Source organism: Balaenoptera physalus (assembly GCF_965194825.1).
Source record: "Balaenoptera physalus genome assembly, chromosome: 7".
Taxonomy (NCBI): Eukaryota; Metazoa; Chordata; class Mammalia; order Artiodactyla; family Balaenopteridae; genus Balaenoptera; species Balaenoptera physalus.
This window is the reverse complement of record NC_138886.1, coordinates 99,431,307-99,443,714: the sequence shown is the minus strand read 5'-3', so window position 1 is coordinate 99,443,714 and position 12,408 is coordinate 99,431,307. Positions and strand designations below refer to the sequence as shown.

At 40.5% G+C, this 12,408-nt stretch overlaps 1 protein-coding gene across 5 annotated transcripts in view; it reads right to left on the bottom strand.

Moving 5' to 3' along the window:
• LOC309665100 (contactin-associated protein-like 3) overlaps positions 1–12,408 on the bottom strand; it is a 235,150-nt gene that overhangs the window by 115,176 nt on the left and 107,566 nt on the right. The window lies entirely within an intron of this gene.

Sequence of the window (12,408 nt, the reverse complement as noted above, 5' to 3'; positions counted from 1 at the left end):
CCTTGTTTCTGCTCCACCCAGACTTGCCCAAGGTCCTCACTCTCTCTCGACTCCCCACCTGCTAGGTGGCTGCTGAATGGTGAGGTGCGCCCTGTCTTCTCCTCTAGGACCTGTGAGTATAATAAACCCTGTAATTTCTTCTGCAGAAATATTGCAGTGGCCCTTAAAGACCCTACAAGGGGGACTTACTCCCCCATTTACAATGATACTGGCAGCAAATGGAATTTTAATTCCAAATGTATGTAGTTTGGGAAAGTTTCCTATACAGACTATCTAGAAGGTTCTGTTGGCTCCTAGACACCCAATAAGCTATTAGAGAGTCTGCTTCCCGGACCTTGGCTCACAATAGCTCAGTGTCTCAGGCCCCATCTTTATTTTCATTCTCCCCATTTACACTGGCGCTTATGACTGTCAGCCATGGTTTATGACTAATAAAACCCTATTGTGTAAAATGCACTAGAGTGAGGACCTTGCACAACAGGTGATTTAGGCATAAGAAGCTATCCTTCTGCTATATTCTTTTAAAATACTGAATCATTTTTTAAAACATGAATTACAAGCTGTCAGGCATGTCAGTCATGTACACGCAGATATGCAACTAAAACTGTGCAGGTGTATCCCTCAGATTGTTTAGTGCTTACAATTTATTTTTGAAAGACATTCTGTGCTAAGTGAATGTAATCTAACATATAATTTTGGTATGTTTTACGAAAGGGACAATCATACTTCTCACTATTATCATTTAATTAATACGAAAAGAGTTAGTTTGGCTTTTGCTCAATTTTGAATGTGATTTTTAAATCTCATTTTATTAATTTAGATGAACTATAGAACTGTGGTATATCATAGTATCAGCAATTCAGAAATCCTCAATGCAGTTTAACTTTCAACCTGTTCCAAGAGGATTTAAGGGCATCATAATGTCCCAGGGCTGTAAAAATTTGCTTGTGGATGTATTAACCATACGCTTATCTCACATACAACTTTTCAGTCTTAGAATTAATGGTTTTTGTGAATTAAAAATTATTCTGCAAAAATTAGCATAACTGTCTTTGCCTTTAAGCATCACTCTGGTGAGCTGGTATTAGGAATAATGAGAAGAAACTTGTATCAACCCTGCCCCCCACCACTGGTTAAACTACAATATGCTCTATACACCGTGAATCACTTCTTTTAAGAAAGTTATCTTATGAGATGGCAGCTGCTTATACCTGGAAATGTAGAAAATACTTCACTCACAACGTTTACGGAGACTAACTGATGAGGAAACACCCAAGGCAGAGACAAATGAGACGGAGCTGTGCGCTCAGGGATGCACGGGCTGGGATGCAGGAACCAAAACTAGCACCAAGTGGCCCCTGACCTGACGTGATTCTGCAGGGAATTGCAGCAGATACGTTTGCTGGGAAATCAGGCAATGCTCAAGGAGGAGGAGGCTGCAGATTTGTAATTTAATAATGAGGAATTTAAACTGTTGCCACAAGAGGAGGGGCATTTCTGGTAGAGCAAACCACCATGCAGAGGCCTGGACTTGGAAGAAGGTGGTACACTCTCCGGACAAGCAGGATGCTGGGCGGAACTTGGCTGAAGTTTAGGAAACAGGATGGTGAGAAGAGTCTGGGGAGTCAGGTCAGGGCCACTCTGTGAGGGGCCCTGAGTGTGAGAGTAAGGAAGGGAGACCGCAGTCCCCAGGCAAGGGGGTGCCCAGGGAGGCACGGGGGAGAGGGGGGAATATGCCCACCTTCTCTGGGGGAAGATGCCTCCCCCCTCCCCAGGCCCCACAGGGGTGGGAGGCGAGGCTGGGGGATTTGCTTCAGAACACAGACAGGAATCTATTGTTATAGACTGTATCTGAAATGAAGAAAATTAGTAATCAGTAATGAGTTAAAATAGAGATCATTTCATTTGGAATTAGACAAATCCTTAAAAGGTGCTACATACACATGGAAGTTCATTTATCTTCTGGTGCAGAGTCAGGTTTTGGTTTTAGTTTTGTTTGTTTTCCCTTTTTTCTAACCATCCACAATGAAATCAGGGCTGGGGTAGAGTTCTCAGTAGCAGTGACTGCATTCCGGAGGGAGGGGCAGTGAGCAGGGTCTCACCTCCTCGCCTGGATGCAGCTCACCGAGCTCTCAGGGAGGAGGGCGAGCTCCCTGCCGTCTTCCGCGGTCCCGAGCCCTCATCCTTCTCCAGCCCGAGGTCAGAGAGGTGAGCGGTCCCTCCTTCCTCAACGGCACAGCCCTGCCTTCCCCTCCTCAGGAGTGTCTCCTGGGATGAGCCCTGGGTGTGGGGCCCTGAGAGGCTGCCCCCGGCAGCTCCCTGCAGTACTGAGGGCTCCTCCCAGCGTTTGCCAGCAGCTTCCGTGCTGGTGCTTGTTAGGGCCGCTGGGCTGGGAGGACGTGACCCACAGGAATGTGTCATTTAGTGAATCCACAAAGTGGCATCACTCAGCCCGGGTTGTTAGGATCACATCCAGATGGCCCTCAGGAAACATCTGATAGAAATTGGTAAGTGTAGGTCACCTGAAATGCACCTAGAGAGAGGAGATCCTGGGGCAGGGAAGGGCTTAGGGGACCGGCAGAGCCAATGATAGCCAGACACAGGATAAGATAAGGCCTGGGTGGGTCAACAGGGAGACATTAGATGAAGTCATTAAAGGAGCTCAGGGTCAGGTCTGGTTTCTAACTGTGATACTAATTTTTTATCAAATCAAATCCTGGCCATGTACTTCCTATGTGGAGTGAAGGCTGCCTTAGAAACTGGCATGTTTTTATATCTACAGTACTTCTCTCACTTCCTGAACAAGTATTGGTCTGGGAGCACGTCAGTACCCTTTATTTTTGTGGGGTGTCCAGGCATGCAGTGTTCCATTTCCAGCAGCATCAGGAGAGACTGACACCACCCTCAGCAGAGGGAGCAGAGCTGTGTTTGAGGGGAAGCATCTCCAGTTATACAAGGTCAATTGGTTCTCTGTAAAAAGTGACAGTGTCCACGTGCAGTCCTAAGGGCCCTTTTATCCATCACACGTGACAGGTTGGCAGAGTAAAGACTCTTTTCTTCCAGCAGTGACGAGAATATGTTCCTGTTTTGATTTAAGTACATAACCAGAAACAGACTAAAAAGGCATTATAGAAACTATAGAAAAGAGTCAAAGATCTACAACAACCAAGCGAACACACCATCAAAAAAATGTCACATTTAAAAGGGTAGGAAACCTGTGGCATTTTTTAGTCACTTTTTAGTGCAGCTTGAGGAAAGTGGCAGCCAGATCCCCAGCCCCCTTTTGCAAACCTGAGAGAGAGCAGACTGATCTGCAATGTTCTAACCTGTCTGTGGGCTGCCTAAGGATTGGTCTTTTGACACCTAACTCAGAGTTCAGACAAACAAAAATGGCTCAGATCTCAGAATAAGGGAGCCATGGGAAGCAGCGGGTATGATTTGTAAAAACGGTTGCAAAGGTAACTATAGACCCACAGACACCAAGGACAAGAGATTACTGATTGAGGAGTACAATAGGACAGCTAAGGCCCCAAGAGTAAGCAAGAGTGAGACTCTTAGAAAAGCAAGACATTTAAAAGCAGATGTATAAATAGGAGAACTGGGGGAAAAAAAACACACACACTGGTCCAGAGACAACACAGGCCTGAAAAGACCCTAAGACATCACATTAGGCTGATTACAAAGGTCTTCCCCTGTGTAGAGCAAGTATAAGAAGACTGGGAGAGGTGGCTGTTTTTTAAAATGCCCAGTTTTCAACAAAAGATCACCAGGCATACAAAGAAACAGTAAAACTAGGCTCATTCAAAGGAACAAAATAAATATCCAGACACCATACCTCAAGAAACAGGTTTTGGACTTACTGGAAAAAGATTTTAGAGTAACTATCTTATGTATGCTCAAAACGTTAAAGGAATACACCAACAAAGAACTAAAGGAAATCAAGAAAACAATGAAATGAAAATGAAAATGAAAGCACAACTTACCAAAACTCATGGGATGCAGGGAAAGCAGTACTTAGAGGAAAATATAATGTAAAAGCTTACATTGAAAAAGAAGAAACATATCACAATCAGCCACCTAACCTTACACCTTAAGGGACTAGAAAAAGAAGAACAAATTAAATTGAAAGCTCAAAGAAGGAAGGAAATAATAAAGATTAGAGCAGAGATAAACAAAGAGAGACTAGAAAAACAATAGAAAAAATCCATGAAACCAAGAGTCGGTTCGCTGAAAATCAACAAAATTGACAAATCTTTAGCTAGATTGACTAAGGAAAATAAAAAAAAGAAGACTCAAATAATTGAAATCAGAAATAAAGACAAAGACATGGCTACATATTTAACAGAAATAAAAGGATTATAAGAGATTACTATGAACTGTACACTAAAAAACTGGATAATCCAGGTGAAATGGATGAATTCCTAGAAACACATAACTTACCAAAACTAAATCAAAAAGAAACAGAAAATTTGAATAGACCTAGTAAGGAGATTTAATTGGTAACCAAAAGTTTCCTGGCAAAGAAAAGCCTTGGACCAGATGACTTCATGGATGAATTCTACCAAATATTTAGAAGAACTAAGAAGAACCAACACCAATCCTCTCAAACTCTTACAAAACTTAAAGGAGAAGGAACACTCTCTAACTCATTCTGAGGCCAGCATTTCTCTGATACCAAAGCCACATAGACACTACAAGAAAAGACAACTGTAGACCAACATGCCTTATAAACAATGATGCAAAAATCCTCAACAAAATACTGGTAAATCAAATTTAGCAGCATATTAAAAGGATTATGCACCATGACCAAGTGGGATTTATTTCTGGAATGCAAGGGTGGTTCAATGTATAGAAAACAAGCAATGTCATATACAGTATTAATGAAATGAAGGGGAAAAGCACAGGATCATCTCAACTGATACAGAAAGAGCACTTGACAAAAGTCAGCACACTTACATGATAAAAGCACTCAAGAGACTAAGAATATAAGAAACTACCTCCACATAATAAAAAGCCATATATGAAAAACCCACGCTGAACATGATAATTTTTGGTGAAGGTTGAAAGCTTTTCCTCTAAGATCAGGAACAAGAAAAGGATGCTAGATTTTGTCACTTCTGTTCAACATAATACTGGAAGTCCTAGCCAGAGAAATTCGGCATGAAAGACATCCAAATTGTAAAGTAAGAAGTAAAATTATCTCTGCAGACAACATGATTTTATATGTAGAAAACCCTAAAGATCCACCCCCCCCCCAAAATTGTTAGAACTGATCAGGGAACAATGTTTCGGGATACAAAATCAATACACAAAAATCAGCTGCAATTCAATACACTAGTAAGGAACAATCCAAAAATAAAATTAAGAAAGCAATTCCATTTACAACATTATCAAAAAGAATAAAATACTTTGGAATAAGCTTAGTCAAGGAGGCAAAAGACTTGTACTCTGAAAACTACAAAACATTGCTAAAAGAAATTAAGGACACAAATAAATGGAAAACCATTCTGTGTTCATGGATTAGAAAACTTAATATTTTTAAGATGTCAATGTTTCACAAAGTGATCTACAAATCATTTTCAACAAGGGTACCATGTATTCAGAAAGGACAGTCTTTTCAACAATTGGTGCTGGGAAAATTGGATATTCACATGTAAAGGAATAAAATTGGACCCTTACCTTACACCATATACAAAAATTAACTCAAAATGGATCAAAGTCCTAAACATAAGACCTAAAACGATAAAACACTTAGAAGAAAACATAGTATAAAAATTTCATCACATTGGATTTGGCAATGATTTCTTGGATATGAAACCAAAAGTACAGACAACATAAGCCAAAATAGATAACAATGTAACATATAGCTATAAATGCTTACATTGAAAAAGAAGAAATATCAAAACATAACAACAGAATTTAAAACTTGGATACATCAAAGAACATTATCAACAGAGTGAAAAAGGCAACCAATGGAACAACAGAAAATATTTGCAAATCATATATATGATAAGGGGTTCATATCCAGAATATATAAAGAACTTTGTACATCTCAACAACAAAAAAATCAATGTGATTTTAAAATGCCCAAAGTACTGCAATAAACATTTATCTAAAGAAGATACACAAATGCCCAATAAGCATAGAAAAAGATGTTTGTTAGGGAAATACAAATCAAAACCATAGTAAGATACTACTTCACTCCCTTTAGATTGGCTATTTTTTTTTTTTTAATGGAAAATAAGATGTGTCGGCAAGGATATATAGGAAACTTCGTGCACTGCTGGTAGGAATGTAAAACAGTGCAGCCACTTGCAAGACCGTTATGGCAGTTCTTCAAAAAATTAAAAATAGAATTACCATATGATCCAGCAATTTCACTTCTGGGTATATATCCAAAAAAGTTGAAAGAAGGGTCTCAAGGAGATATCTGTACACTCATGTTCACAGCAACATTATCCACCATAGCCAAAAGGTGGAAACAATCCAAATATCTACCAACAGATGAATGGATTAAAATAATCTGGGATATACATACAGTGGAATATTATTCAGCCTTAAAATGAAGGAAATTCTGACACAGGCCACAGAATGGATGACCCTTGAAAACATTAAGTGAAATAAGCTAGTTACAAAAGAACAAAAATTATATGATTCCACTTATATGAGGTATCTATTCAAATTTCTAAAGCCAGTAAAATGGTGATTGCCAGCGCCTGGAGAAAGAAAGGAAATGGGGAGTTAGTTTTTAATGGGTAGCAAGTTTCAGTTTGGGATGATGAAAGAAGTTCTGATGGATGCACTTGGAGGGCATTGTGCTGAATGAAAGAAGTCAGACAGAGAAAGACAAACACTGTATGATATTACTTACACGTGGAATCTAAAACCTATAACAAACTAGTGAATATAACAAAAAAGAAGCAGACTCACAGATATAGAGAACAAACTAGTGGTTACCGGGGGGAGGGGGGCAAAAAAAGGGTGGGGAGTGGGAGGTACAAGCTATTGGGTGTAAGAGAGGCTACAAGGTAGCATTGTACGACACGAAGAATAGAGCCAATATTTTGTAATAACTGAAAATGGAGTGTAACCTTTAAAAATTGTACAAAAAATATACACAGTAAATATTAGTTGTTTTACCTCTCAAAAAAATTCTGAAGATGAATAGTGGGGTGATAGTGACACAACAATGTGAGTGTACTTAATGCCACTTAAAATACTTAAAAGGGTAAATTATATGTTATGTATATTTTACCACAAGAAAAATTTAAACAAAGTAAAAGTGCATTTTCATTTAGGTGAAATGTTAGCAATGAGACCCAGACTGATACAATGAGAAACAGAAAGTTTCCTGCCTATGAACTCCCTGTGGTAATGGGAAACTCTACTCGTCCCAGCCACTGCTGCAGATTTCCTGGGCACTCTGGGTGGGTGCCACCACGCCCACCCTCAATTTCATGTCAGTGACACAAAGCCCATTGCGACTGTACCTTGTTTGGTGTCACGTGGTGGCAGGACAGGACAGAATTTCTCAGTTCTTACCAGGGAATATAGTCATCATCAACTTCACACAGTGAGAGTCTCAAATTGCCCACAATCTTATCTAGCTCTTGCCAGCAGGAACACCTTTTTTATCTTAAGGTAATGAACTCTGAATCATGAATACAAATCAAGAGCTGAACGACGGAAAGTTACACACCCATGATTCAATCAAGATAAACGCCGAGAGGCCACGTGCTCCCACCCCCTGTGACTTGGATGCTTATATTACCCAGCTATGATGAGCGAGCCAGTTTTGACTGAAACTGCTTCCCACTGAAAACGGGTAGCGGAAAGTCTCCCAGGAGATTGTCTGTTAGGCAGCTTCCCCACTGTTTCTTGGGGAACACAGTGCAGTAAACAGATCATCTCAGGGGGCTGTCAAATAGACAGAACAGGAGTGAAGGTAACAAAATCAGCCCTTAGCAAACAACGTAAACTGGCATTAAGAAGAAGAAAATGGTGATTGAAAGAAAAGTGTTACTTGAAAGTAATAAAGCCAAAATCAGGAGAAAAAAGCAGAAAGCAAAACCAAAGTAAGTGTAAATGAGAAAATAAATTAAAATGAAATTTGAAAATGACCTAACAACTTTCTAATAGAGAGAACTGAATCCAGTCAAGCTCTTCAGGCTCCAATCTGGAGGCAGGTAAAGTGAGGTGTGAACAATCAAGGCCACTTGCTTCTGTTCTGAAGGTGACAGCTGAGCTAGGACCCTTACCTGTGCACCTCTCCCCTGCATCCTCCTTTCATCCTTCCTCCCCTTCCCTGGTTGATTCTTGGCCTAAGGTAGTTCTTGAGGACCAGGCATTGGGTTGAGATTGATTTAGGGAATATACATCTTGATGCATCTTGAGGGCTTCCTATGACTGAGGAAAGGACCAGTAAAGGACAAAGACTCAGGAAAAACTGATGCTCAGAGAGCTTGTGTACAGATAAGAGGGCAGAAAAGCAAAGCCTGGCCTGGAACTGCTCTGCCTCTCATTTCCCTGAACCAAGACACCCCAGGTCCTGAGCTGAGGAAGTCCACACCCCTTTATGAAGCAGGGAATGCGTTTTGTCCAACGCTGAACTCCTCATCGCTGGCTTCCAAACCTGGCAGGAACATCTGTGTCTATTCTACATCTCACTCCCAGTAGGCAGACAGAATTCACAAAGGCACCAAACAATCCAGCATCTTTGTTTCTATGTGGAACCTTGAGCAAAGATGGCAGATCCCTAAGAACAGAGCCACAGCCTGGGCTGGGACAACGGCAAAACCACAGCACATAGGTGTCCATTCAGGATCCTGAGGTCAGCAGTTCTCCAGGTCTTTTCTGACCACTGCCCTTGGGTGCACCCTCACCTCCTAAACCCAGCCCTAAGGTGACCCAGACTTGCCTCTGCCCCACCAAGAACACGATTGTGTTGTAAAGTCTTCCTCCCTCTCATCCTCTCTTTCTTCTGTGTGTTCTGGGAATCTATCTCACTGCACATAATTAATAATTATAATAAACAGGAAAATAAAGGGCTACTTCAATCATACCTTAGAATATTCCAGAGTAACACAGAAATTGACCATTGTGTAACTCTGAGCCTCAGTTTCTTCGTCTGTAAAATGAAGACACTCATGGAGAAAGATTAAATGATATGATGCACCTGAAATGCTTAAAACCATGCCTGGCTCACAATAAACACCCAGTAAATGTCAGACACCAACCACGGTTCTTCACCTTGACACAAACTCCAGCCTCCCTTTCTAGATGCCACTCCTTGTAGTACTCAGGGGTGTTGTTTGCTCATTTTCTCACATTCCATTTGCCATGGTGTCCAGAGCATTTCTTATCAATTTCTCATCAATTCCAGATTAATCTTCTTCTTCCCTTACAAAAAGTGGGCACAACAAACAAAATGAGAAAGTGCCTCTTTTCCTTTACGATAAGCATCGTTTGACTATAGCCACCTCTGTCCTTCCAGGCCACTGTCATGTTCACGTTGAGATATATTGGAGTTCTTACTCCGGAACCTGTGAATGTGAACTTATTTGGAAATCTGGTCTTTGCAGAAGTCATCAAGTTAAGATGAGGTCATGACAGTGGACCCTAATCCAATATGACCTGGGTCCTTACAAGAAGAGAAGAGACATGCACAGAGGGAAGATGAAATAAAGACACAGAGGAAGAACACCCCATGACAGTGGAGGCAGAGATTGGAGTGATGATCTACAAGCCAAAGAACTCCAAGAATTACTGACAACATCATAAACTAAGAGAATGACCTGGAAGAGATTCTCCCGAGACCCTTGCCCTGCCCATGCCCTGCCAAGACACTGATTTTGGACTTCCAGCCTCCAGAATTATGAGAGAATAAATTTCTGTTGTTTTAAGCCCCTCAATTTCCAGTACTTTGTTACAGCAGCCCTAGGAAACTAATACAGGGAGAGATTTAATTCCTTTCAGTTTCAAGGTGCCCTGTACTGTTTGACAGGGGAGGGTTTTCAAAAGACCCTAGATATCACAGTCAGGTTCCTTTAATAAGTGATTCATGTATTTATTATTTATTTAATCTAAGGATAGAAAACTTATTGGCGATGTAATTCACTGACCATTTCACTTATTATTACTTGGGTATATATGGATGAAAAAGTGTTGCCACAGTAATTTTGCATTCCATTCTGACGATATTTTTTGGTAACTCTCAAATTTTCTTCCAATATGTAGGAGCTTTTCCTATGTCTGAATTTTCCATCAGTGGGAACTTTAGCTAATAAAGCATTTGCTGCAGCATACACAAGAGCTCCCCAGGGATCTCTTTCCACTGCTCAAGTGATTTTTCTCTTCTCTCTCTTCTAAAAAAGAAGGATACTGAATCATTAAAATGTTCAAAGCTCTGAGAGAAAGATAAGCCATTCAGGTTGAATGATTAAGAACATTAAAAAACACAAAAGAGAAGACAGGAGTTCAAATCCAAATAAACTTCATTTGTCTAATGCACATCAAACATTATTTATTTTGAACTTCTCTCCCTTGGCCATAGCTGTAGTGTGAGGCTAAGTTCTGGTATTTCCACCACCTGCCCTTCTTCTTTCTTATGCACAGCTCCTTCTAGAAAAGTGCCCTGACCTTCGACTCTTCTTCAAAACTGCTCTTCCTTAGCTCTTAACTGATCCCTCCTCAAGGACAAAGTGAAAGGTAGAGTATGCCAATAAAATAAGCAGAGGTTTTCAAGCATACCACAGGGTAATTGGGAAAATGACTGGAAGATGAGTCATGTGCTTCAGGTCCGGAGCTCACCCTATAGGTATTTAGGGTGCATGGCAGACAGATGCACTCCTGTCCATGCATCCAAACCAATGTAATATCATCTCAGAGACAGCTTATCCTTTTATTTTTTTTTTATTTTATTTTTTTTAAATTGAACTGATTGATTTTATCCTTTTTTTTTTAAATAAATTTATTTATTTATTTTTGGCTGTGTTGGGTCTTCGTTTCTGTGCGAGGGCTCTCTCCAGTTGCGGTGAGCTGGGGCCACTCTTCATCGCGGTGCGTGGGCCTCTCACCATCGCGGAGCACAGGCTCCAGACACACAGGCTCAGTAGTTGTGGCTCACGGGCCCAGTTGCTCCGCAGCATGTGGGATCCTCCCAGACCAGGGCTCGAACCCGTGTCCCCTGCATTGGCAGGCAGATTCTCAACCACTGCGCCACCAGGGAAGCCCTAGCTTACCCTTATATATGCCAGAAGAAAGCCACCTCACCATAAAACTCTTAGAAGAGAACATAGGCAAAACATTCTCTGACGTAAATAGTACCAATGTTTTCTTAGGTCAGTGTCCCAAGGCAATAGAAATAAAAGCAAAAATAAACAAATGGGACCTAATCAAACATACAAGCTTTTGTACAGTAAAGGAAACTATAAACAAAATGAAAAGACAACATATGGACTGGGACAAAATATTTGCAAATGATGCAACCAACAAGGGCTTGATTTCCAAAATATACAAACAGCTCATACAACTCAATAACAACAACAACAACAAAACCCAATTGAAAAATGGGCAGAAAATCTAAATAGACATTTTTCCAAAGAAGACAAACAAATGGCCAACATGCACATGAAAAGATGTTCAACACTGCTAATTGTTAGAGAAATGCAAATCAAAACTACAATGAGGTACCACCTCACACCAGTCAGAATGGCCATCATTAAAAAGTCTACAAATAACAAATTCTGGAGAGGGTATGGAGAAAAGGGAACCCTCCTACACTGTTGCTGGGAATGTAAACTGGTGCAGCCACTGTGGAAACAGTATGGAGGTTCCTCAAAAAACTAAAAATAGAGTTGCCATATGATCCTGCAATCCCCCTCCTGGGCATATATCAAGAGAAAACTATAATTAGAAAAGATACATGCACCCCAATGTTCATTACAGCACTATTTACAATAGTCAAGACATGGAAACAACCTAAATGTCTATCGACAGATGAATGGATAAAGAAGACGTGGTACACATATGCAGTGGAATACTACTCAGCCATAAAAAGCATGAAATAATGCCATTTGCAGCAACACAGATGGCCCTAGAGATTATCATATTAAGTGAAGTAAGTCAGATAGAGAAAAAGAAATATCAGATGCTATCACTTCTATGTGGAATCTAAAATACAACACAAATGAATTTATCTAGGAAACAGAAACAGACTCACAGACATAGAGAACAGACTTGAAGTTGCCAAGAGTGAGGAGGGCTGGGGGAGAGATGGATTGGGAGTTTGGGATTAGCAGATGCAAACTGTTATATATAGAATGGATAGAGAACAAGGTCCTACTGTATAGCACAGGGAACTATATTCAATATCCTGTGATAAAACATAATGGAAAAGAATATGAAAAA